Source organism: Cervus elaphus, chromosome 9, assembly GCF_910594005.1.
Source record: "Cervus elaphus chromosome 9, mCerEla1.1, whole genome shotgun sequence".
Classification (NCBI taxonomy): Eukaryota; Metazoa; Chordata; class Mammalia; order Artiodactyla; family Cervidae; genus Cervus; species Cervus elaphus.
Genome location: NC_057823.1, coordinates 94,856,226 through 94,865,577, shown reverse-complemented (window position 1 = coordinate 94,865,577; position 9,352 = coordinate 94,856,226).

Sequence of the window (9,352 nt, the reverse complement as noted above, 5' to 3'; positions counted from 1 at the left end):
TAGTTATTAAATTCTGTTCTTCAGCCATAATTTTGCATGCATCTGGTTTAGCTCTACTAAATGGATTTAAGACTCGATCTCAGTCCTCTAACACTACACCTTCCTGGGACTTAATTTTGATTCCATCTTGTGGCTAACCAGACTGTGTGGTCCACTTTTCTCTATCATTGAGTATCTCTGTTGATAAATCTGAGGTCAGCCTACTCTTTCCCTCCTTGTAGGAAATTTGATTTTTCTGCCTAGATGCCTAGGAATTCTTACCTTGTCCTTAGATTTCAGTAGCTTGACTCACTCTGTCATTATGCTGATTATTTTGTTGTCAGCTTTTTTCCCCTCTGAAATCTCTTCATTGGCAGAATCAGATCATACTTTGTATCAATGGAGTTGTCTTTATTTTTGGCATTTTTGTTTCCTGCTGCATTTGTTCTGTTCTCTACTTCAGGGATACCACTACCCCAGATGCTGACTGGCTGTTGGCTATCTTTAATAACTGCCATCTTCCTTCTACTTAATTTCATTTATTTGGGTGTTTTTTCTTTTTAATCCTGTAAAAGCTATTTTATTCTCTCTAGTCTGACCTCTGCACTGCTGAATGTTTTCAACATCTGTTCTAATGTGGCTCTCATTTCTAGGATGTTTTTATTATCTTCAATTTCTTTCATAACTCTTAACTTACTTTCAATTCAGTTTAGTTGCTCAGTCGTGTCTGACTCTTTGCAACCCCATGGACTGCAGCACACCAGGCCTCCCTGTCCATCACCAACTCCTGGAGTTTACTCAAACTCATGTCTATCGAGTCCGTGATGCCATCCAACCATCTCATCCTCTGTCATCCCTTTCTTCTCCTGCCTTCAATCTTTCTCAGCATCAGGGTCTTTTCAAATGAGTCAGTTCTTCACATCAGGTGGCCAAAGTATTGGAGTTTTAGCTTCAGCATCAGTCCTTCCAATGAACATTCAGGACTGATTTCCTTTAGGATGGACTGGTTGGATCTCCTTGATGTCCAAGGGACTCTCAAGAGTCTTCTCCAACACCACAGTTCAAAACCATCAATTCTTTGGTGCTCAGCTTTCTTTATAGTCCAACTCCATACAAGACCACTAGAAAAACCACAACTTTGACTAGACGGACCTTTGTTGGCAAAGTAATGTCTCTGCTTTTTAATATGCTGCCTAGGTTGGTCATAGCTTTTCTTCCAAGGAGCAAGCATCTTTTAATTTCATGGTTGCAGTCACCATCTGCAGTAACTTTGGAGCCCCCCAAAAATAAAGTCTGTCACTGTTTCCACTGTTTCCCCATATATTTGCCATGAAGTGATGGGACCAGATGCCATGATCTTAGTTTTCTGAACTTACTTCTGCTTATTCTTCTTTGATCTCTTTTTTATTCTCGAATTGTTTTTGAAAGACGTATTTTTCTTTTATTTCTTTTGGAGTAGAGATAAATATGCACCTGAGATTCTGTGGTTCACTGGGATAATTCTCGTGAACAGCAGCCTTCATCTGCATTCTGATCGTTGAGTTTCTTTCCTCCTTTTTGCTTCCTTTTAAATTCGCTCTTGGTCTTACTAGTATGCCTCAGTCTGCATGGAAACACGGACTTTGCTCTGAAGGGAATGCTGTTCTGTCATGCCTGGAGAGGAGGGTGAATATGGAGAGGAGTCGTGGATTACCTAGGGCAGCTGCAGGTTTCACACTGGGTCTGATTCAACAGACTCAAGAGCAGTTTGGCCACAGTCACCGTATTCTGTGACCTCCCTCGTAAGGGGGTCACCTAAGCCCAGTGTCAGGAAGGACCATGAGAGACTGTGGCCCTTGAATCTTTTGTTTGGTTGTTTACATCTATTTGTAGTTCCTTGCTGGGCTCTCATCAACCACTGCAAAACTGGCTGACATTACCACTGATTCATCCTCTTTTCTTCGCCTCCTAAATAGGAATTCTATTGAGGGGGAAAGAAATATGTCTTGCCCAATAGCTCTTTCCATCTGCCTCACCATCCTCTTTTCTGTACTATGAAGAACAACTCCCACCCCACCCCCCCCCACCCCCCCCACCCCCCCCCGCCACCAAGGGTATATTTTTCTTGTATCCCAACCCCACCTTCAGTCCTTGCTCTGAGGAAAAGAGCAGCACCTGGATCCCTTCCAGCTCTGAGAGGAATCTGAATCCTGACTGGAGCCCAGAAGGTGCGTCTCCGCTCTCTACAGCCTCCCTTGACTCAGTCCTGACTCACTAATTTTGGCAGATAATGTGAGTTTGAGATTTTGGCTATATCCCAGTTTCATTGCAAATGGACTTTTTCTATCAAAATTTCATCCTTTTACATTTCATCCCTTTTGTAGGTTTCATGGAAGGGGGTAAAGAATATATAACTTTACCATTCTTTAGCTAGAACATTATTTTTTTCAAACTCTTAACTTTGTCTTCCAGGATCATGAGCATTTTGCATTAGTTCCATTCAAAAATTTTCATTGAGTAGATATAAGATGCAGAACAGTATGTAACAGGCTGCTTAAGATATAAAAATGAGCAAGACTCCAGGTCAACTTTCAAGAAACATATAGTATAACATGGGTAAGATGAGATATCGCTAAGCAACAACAGTATTAATTAAGGGCATTAAATGGGGTCAGTGAATGGTCACCATTATTATGATGGTGATAATGATGATGAAAGCCACTACGGAGGGACTCCCCTGATGGTCCGGTGGCTAAGACTCCACACTCCCAATGCAGGGGGCCTGGGTTTGACCCTTGGTCAGGGAATCAAGTCCCACATGCCACAACTAAGAGTTCGCACACCACAACTAAAAAAATCCTGCGTGCTACAACTAAGACCCAGCACACCCAAATAGATGAATTTTTTTTTTTAAAGGCACTATGGAGAGTGTGACCATGCCCTCTGAAGCCATGATAAAAGTTAAAAGGAAAGAGAAGAAATGATGAACCACATTTATCCTACGTAACCTGAGGTACGGGGTTAGGATGACAAGACAGCGGGCTCTTTAGTACAGATATGGGCTCACCTCTCCAATGGTACAGTTACTTTATACCCTCAATGAAATCACTCCTCTCTGACCATCTGTATTCTGTTTGTTCAAATACTTAATATTTCCGGTCTGTTGTCAGAATTAAGTGGAATAATGCAGGCCAAAGTCCCTACACAGTGCCCAGCTTGTAGTAGCTATTTCATAAATGTTTCTTTCTGAATTAACTCTACTTGTTTATCATGCTTCATCCTTTGATTGCCATATTTGTTCTGTTGTATTAACTATTTAACACAAAGGAACATTTTTTTTTAAAGATAAGTGTCCTTATCAACCTGTGTTTATTACAGCTGTTATGTAATTGTATAACTATATCACTGCTCTATGAACCTTACCTCTAAAAGTGTTAGTCACTCAGTCATGTCTGACTCTTTGCAACCCAATGGACTATAGCCCACCAGGCTCCTCTGTCTATGGAATTCTCCAGGCAGGAATACTGGAGTGGGTAGCCCTTCCCTTTTCCAGGGGATCTTCCTGCCCCAGGGATCCAACCCGGATTTCCTGCATTTCAGGCAGATTCTTTACCTGGTCTGAGCCACCAGCTGTCAAGTAATATAAAGCTGGTATAAGGAAATGGTATTAGCATAATGTACACTTTATCTTATATCCTGTCTTTTAAACAGAAATCCTAACCCCTCCTTTGAGAGGGAGATGCCTGTAACAGATTTGAACTGGGTTTACCCTGGTGTGTACTTAGACAATTTCTCTACCACTTCAAGGTCATCTCTCTGAGAATATTTAGCATCTGCTTGAGGCTGGCTTAGAACCTTGCCAGTGTTTTCCACAGAGGTACAATATTATACACATAAAAAGAAAATAGGTCAGAATCTTCTGTAGTTGTGCTGCCTGGTTCCTCAGCTAAAGGTCACTCTTAATCCTCCTGCAGCTCCCAGAACGCGGTGTGCAATGTTTTGTTTTGGTTTAAAAAAAAAAAAAAAAAATTCCGGGAAGGAAATGGCTTCTATAAAGAAAAGCAGGGAACACATTTTTTTTTTTTTTCTTGAGCACAAAGGACCCCCAAGTGTTTCACAATTCCATTTAAAACCCTGCAAAGACGAGTTCTGGGGAAAATTCAAGGTGGTATTTTTCCTATAGTTAAATTCTGAGATCACATCCCTGGATAGAACCATGGCTGGGACTTCCACCATCATTCTTCTGGGAAAGGGGATGGAAAATGGAGAGGACTCTGTGGGCCAGGTCACCACACACGAGTGCAGAGAACGGCACTAGCGTGGCCTGAGAATTTCTGAGCTGGGGCCGAAGGGAGACGACGCTGCTGCTCAGAAAACACAGAAACCAAAAGGAAGTCTGTGGACGCACCGGGGCAGCTTCAGGCTGCCGTGAAGGATGTGCCCCCGAGCAAAGGGAACAGATACCTGTGAGGCTAGGCTGGAAAGCTGCCCCTTGCCCCCCTCAGCGTTCCCACTGCTTACAAGGAGCAGCAGCTGCTCCCAGATCTCCACCTTCAGCCAACCCGGCCCATCTGCCAGATATACCGGCAGCTCCTCCGTCAGCCTGAGGACTGTCCACCGGTCAGACGACATGCGCTTCAGAAATGTGGGTATTGTCATAAGTCAATCTGTTGTTCTCTGAGTGGCCTGAGACATGAGTGGCCTGTTCTCTGAGTCATGGCCCATGTCTTCATTTCTTAATCGAACATACTGCTTGAAGTCCCTTTTTCCTATTTGTAGCAGTTCCCTCATCCAGTTTTGATGCAACCTTTATCAGGGCAGGCATCACTCCCTCGGACATTTATTTGGAAATACTGTGCCTGTGACTCAGGAACAAAGAAGTAAGTAAATGAGCATGCAGGTAAAATATCGGCCCTTTGATTCACTCTCCCTCTATTTTCAAAATGCTTCTTTATCCAGGTAACAGACAACAACATGTACAAAAATAAAACTAGACTTACCTACATACAAACACACATACACACCTAACACATTTATGTGTATAAAATCTGGCTCATGCCAATACAATTTACTGCAAACGTTGTACACATTAAAAGAAAAACACTGTAGCAACATCCTCTCCTTTAAAAAAAAAAGAAAAGATGCCAAAATAAAAATCTATGTCACTGAAAGGTTAAAGCATATTACTTCTAAGCTCTTTTAATCCTCTTGCTTCCTGGAGTGCATTCTATATCAAGATAGGTGTGGACATTAGTACATTCTTTGCTTCTTTAAGCCTCTAAAATAAAACTTGTTCCCCCCAAACCAAAATAGTGCGTTTTGTTTCTGTTTCTACTCAAATTGGGGAGTGACTGAAAAATGTGTTCACTGTGAAACTGGTAAAAAAAACACCTTGTTTGGCCCACACTCTGCAGCTACCCCAGCTCCCGGGCCTGAAACTGTACTAAACTCTGCCCAGCCTGGGCTTATTCCAACATCCGAGCCCAAACACTCCTTGCCTCTTCCTGCTCCCACTCACGTCACACCAGTGTGGGCCTGAGCTTTTCTTGATCTTGCTGTTAAGCCCACTTTTGTACGCGCCTTCTTGGATCCTCTGAAGGCCCTGGAAACCCTCACCTAAAGTCAAGATGATTCCAGAAGTTTATTTTGACACGTATGCTAAAATCCTGACTACCTGTTGTAGGGATACCTGCTCACTTGAGCAAAAGCACAAAGCAAGTACACGTTGCCTCTCGTTTCCAAATGCATTTTATGCTTCCTTCTTGCCATTAAACAGATGAATGCCATTTGGAGAAGAGCTGTGAAAGCTGGGTTTATACACAGATACACCAAGAAGATACAAGCAATGCTATTCATCTTAGTCCACGGGCCTGTCCTTTGGGCCAGAGGTAAAGAGGCCACTCCAGTGGGAGTGCTTACCTTGGGTCCACAGACATCCAATGGGGCGTCTATATGCTATTCCAGGGATCTATATATTTGGATCAGGAAAAGACTCATTTATTCTCACTAACCTGTCACTGAAATTTAGTATTTCTTTCAATTATGAAGATAGGTAACAAACCATAAGAGTTACAGTCACCAACCACTGTTGTCAATATCTTGAAATATCATTAACGTTCATCACTACTTTGAAAGTACAACACTTACTAAACTCACCAATACATCTTACTTCATGTACTAAGCATCTGTGTTACTTTATCACTTCTTCAATATAATTAGTTTCCTTAGGATCCTATGTATTCTGTTTTATACTTTTAAGAATCATTCTGAGAAGTGACCCAGAGGCCCTACCAGACTTCCAAAGGGGCTCTGGCTTAAAATCAAAGATTGAGCCTGTGCACTAGAGTTTCACAGACAAACTTGAATTGCTGACTTATAAATACATCAATCACAACTGGAACATGGTGGGTGATAATAACCAGTGCTTAAGGAATCTGATTTAGGCATGGGCTCCTACCAGGTGTTCAGCCCTCTTGGGTCAAGAAACTTCAATGAAAGGGTGGAGAGAAAGAGAACCTATTGTCAGCAAGCTTTGGAACTGCAAGGCAAGCCATTGCATAACTACAGCCTTGATTCACTGGTTGGACGCCTTTATTCAGCTTGCTGAGATGATGATATTCCTGTCTTCAAGGATGATTATAGGTTACTAGGCCTACAGGTTCAAAACTGCCCTCTGCAGTTTTTCAATTCCTCTGACTCTTTATTCATTGCCTATTGAGCTCCCCAGTTCTTTGCCCTAGAAGCTCTAGCTTATTACTCTGACTTGTGGTTTCACTTAGAACTTAACAATGAAAGACAGTTCTCTGTCTTCAACAGAAGTTGACTCTGTAGTGTTAGGTCCTACTGGACTTGAGATGACTCTTCCCTTAATTTCAGCTGATTCATATTCTCAACGCCTGACTCAGCGTCATGACTCAATAATGGTGACATCATTTTTAGCTCATTAAATTTGAAGAGAACCAGGGACAGGAATAGAAGAGGAAAACATGTAAAATGAGGGACAGGAATAAAAGAAATACCAAATGAATGACTACCACCGTTCCTGTGTCTTGGAATAAAATAGAAACTTTACTAATAATACATAATTTGCATCTGAGTAGAGCTTTTGTAGTCATTATTTTGTTCGATGTCCAAAACAACTTTGTAAACAGTTACAAAAGATAAATCTCAGAAAATCTGAAGGATCAGCCATAGGCCCCAGACTAGAAAGCAGGACCCCAGCCAGCAGAGGAACCTAACCTTTCTGCCCTTGGGGCGTGGGCTTCTCGTAACACAAAATCTGAAGAGCCCAGAGCCCTTGAGGGTGCAGATCTAGGAAAACTAAATAAACAAAATAAACAAGAACTGTGTGCTGGATGAAAACTAAATGATACTGTGGGGGAGGAGGGTAAAACTGTAAATAGAGGCACAAATATCAGATCTTCTTGAGAGAGAAGGTTCCTAATGTTTATAATACTCCTTGAAGACAGAAAAGGACAGAGAAGAATTCTTGACCATGCTAAGCAAAAGAAAGAAACAGTAATATACATAGAAGATAGGATCTAACAAAAGAAACTAGTGGTCAAAAGCAATTGAGACTCTACTTTCTGTTATATTTCAATTTTTTAACAAGTTTATTGCTAATCTATTCCTAGGTTTGGTTTATTTCAATATATAGGCTGAAACATATGGCATTACCCACTAAACAGTCTGATTTATGACACAAATAATAATAATGTCTCATGTTTGTAAAATATACTTCCTATAGAGTTTTCTGAATAAGCGCTAACAAAAATATTGTGACAGTCTTTGATTTTATTCGAAACTAAGGGAATAACTTCAGCTTTGGGTGATTTTTAATCTGGTTTGTGTGTGTGTGTGTGTGATCTCTTTCCCAACGACAGGAAGATCTTAGGGCTCAGAAAAAGAAAAGGGTGGGGTTGGGGAATGAAAAAGGATGGTAGGCCCTGGACTGGTTTCTAAGCGTCGTGCATACAAGCGGTTGCTACACAGCTTTCCAGATCTTTATTTGGTTCTCAGGGGCCAGAGCTGTGTGTGTTCCACAAAAGGCCCTTTGAAAAAACTCTTTTCCCTTCCCGGTCTGACAAAGCCCTCGATGACTGACCTTTGAGGGGCGGACACGTTGGTCTCTGCTCTGCCATGAAGGACGGTGAGCCACGCTCATCTGTCTGGGACCCGCTGCCTACTTCCTCCATTATATTTAGCTCTGCGGTTATTTTCCTAATGAGCTGTCTGTTTGCCTCCAGCCTCCCAGCCAGAAAATGAATGTGTGCAGATCACACACCGAGTTCCCAGGACTCGGGATCTTCAAGGACCTGATCTATACATTTTGAAACCCACCCACTCCAGAGCCACGCCGGGTCTTCTCTTTCCTCTGTTTGCCCTGGACTGGACCGGGACCCTGCTCTCTCCACGCACCTATGTTCTCTCAAATGACCATCTCCATAGCTGCCTCTTCCCACCTTGCCAGGTATGCTAAGGTAGCTTAACAGGAAGACTGAACATGTGCTTGGGATGGGAGCGATCCAAAGAGCAAGTAAAAATTCAAAATATTTTAATCAATCAGGAAGTTACCATAGGAGACTCTTCTATATTTATGTTGTAGCTTTGCACAGGCTTTGCTTTGAATTATATATGCTAGGGGAGAATGAATCTTAATATCTTTGGTTTGTGGGAACTCCACAGTCATCATCATGCCCTGCTCTCTAACGTCTGACAGACTGGTTTTCACCCCCCAGTGAATCTTCCACCCAAAGATGATGTGACCCAGGGAGTTGATCCTGCTGGAGACAGGGACTTGTTGAGCCTCAATCTGCCTTAAGATGAACTATTTAGCTCCTCTGGTTCCACCTTTCCATGCCAACAACCCAAGGAAACTGCAGTACATTCAGTCTTTAAAGTCAAATGATTTTTTAGCGGTGGTGGTTTGCAATTTATTTTCAAGGAGTTGATGAACAGCAACATAAACCAGGCTATCTCTTCACACATGTAAACCAGTACACGACTCTTACCTCTCCTGTCTCCTGAAAGACTTATGGGCATATTTTAATTAGGTCCCCCAAGACCCAATACATAAAATGGACATTGATTTTTTCTTTTTAATTTTAAGACCTAGGAGATGCTATGTAACCAAGCTCTCTCAAAACCTTGAAAAGCAGTTCACACACCAAAGTGGAAAAACCCACCACCTCTGTATCCATGAGCGTGAACTTGATGCCCAGCAGCTGCTGTTCTTAAGTAGTTCTCTGCTCAAGGCAACACCAAAGGATGAAATAAATCTGGAGATTTGGGCTTGATTTAGCAGCTATTAGATATTGTCAAATACTTGTGAGCATTTGATTTTAGAACGCTTGGATATGGTATGTCAATATATAAGTTTGCACAGAAAATAAAC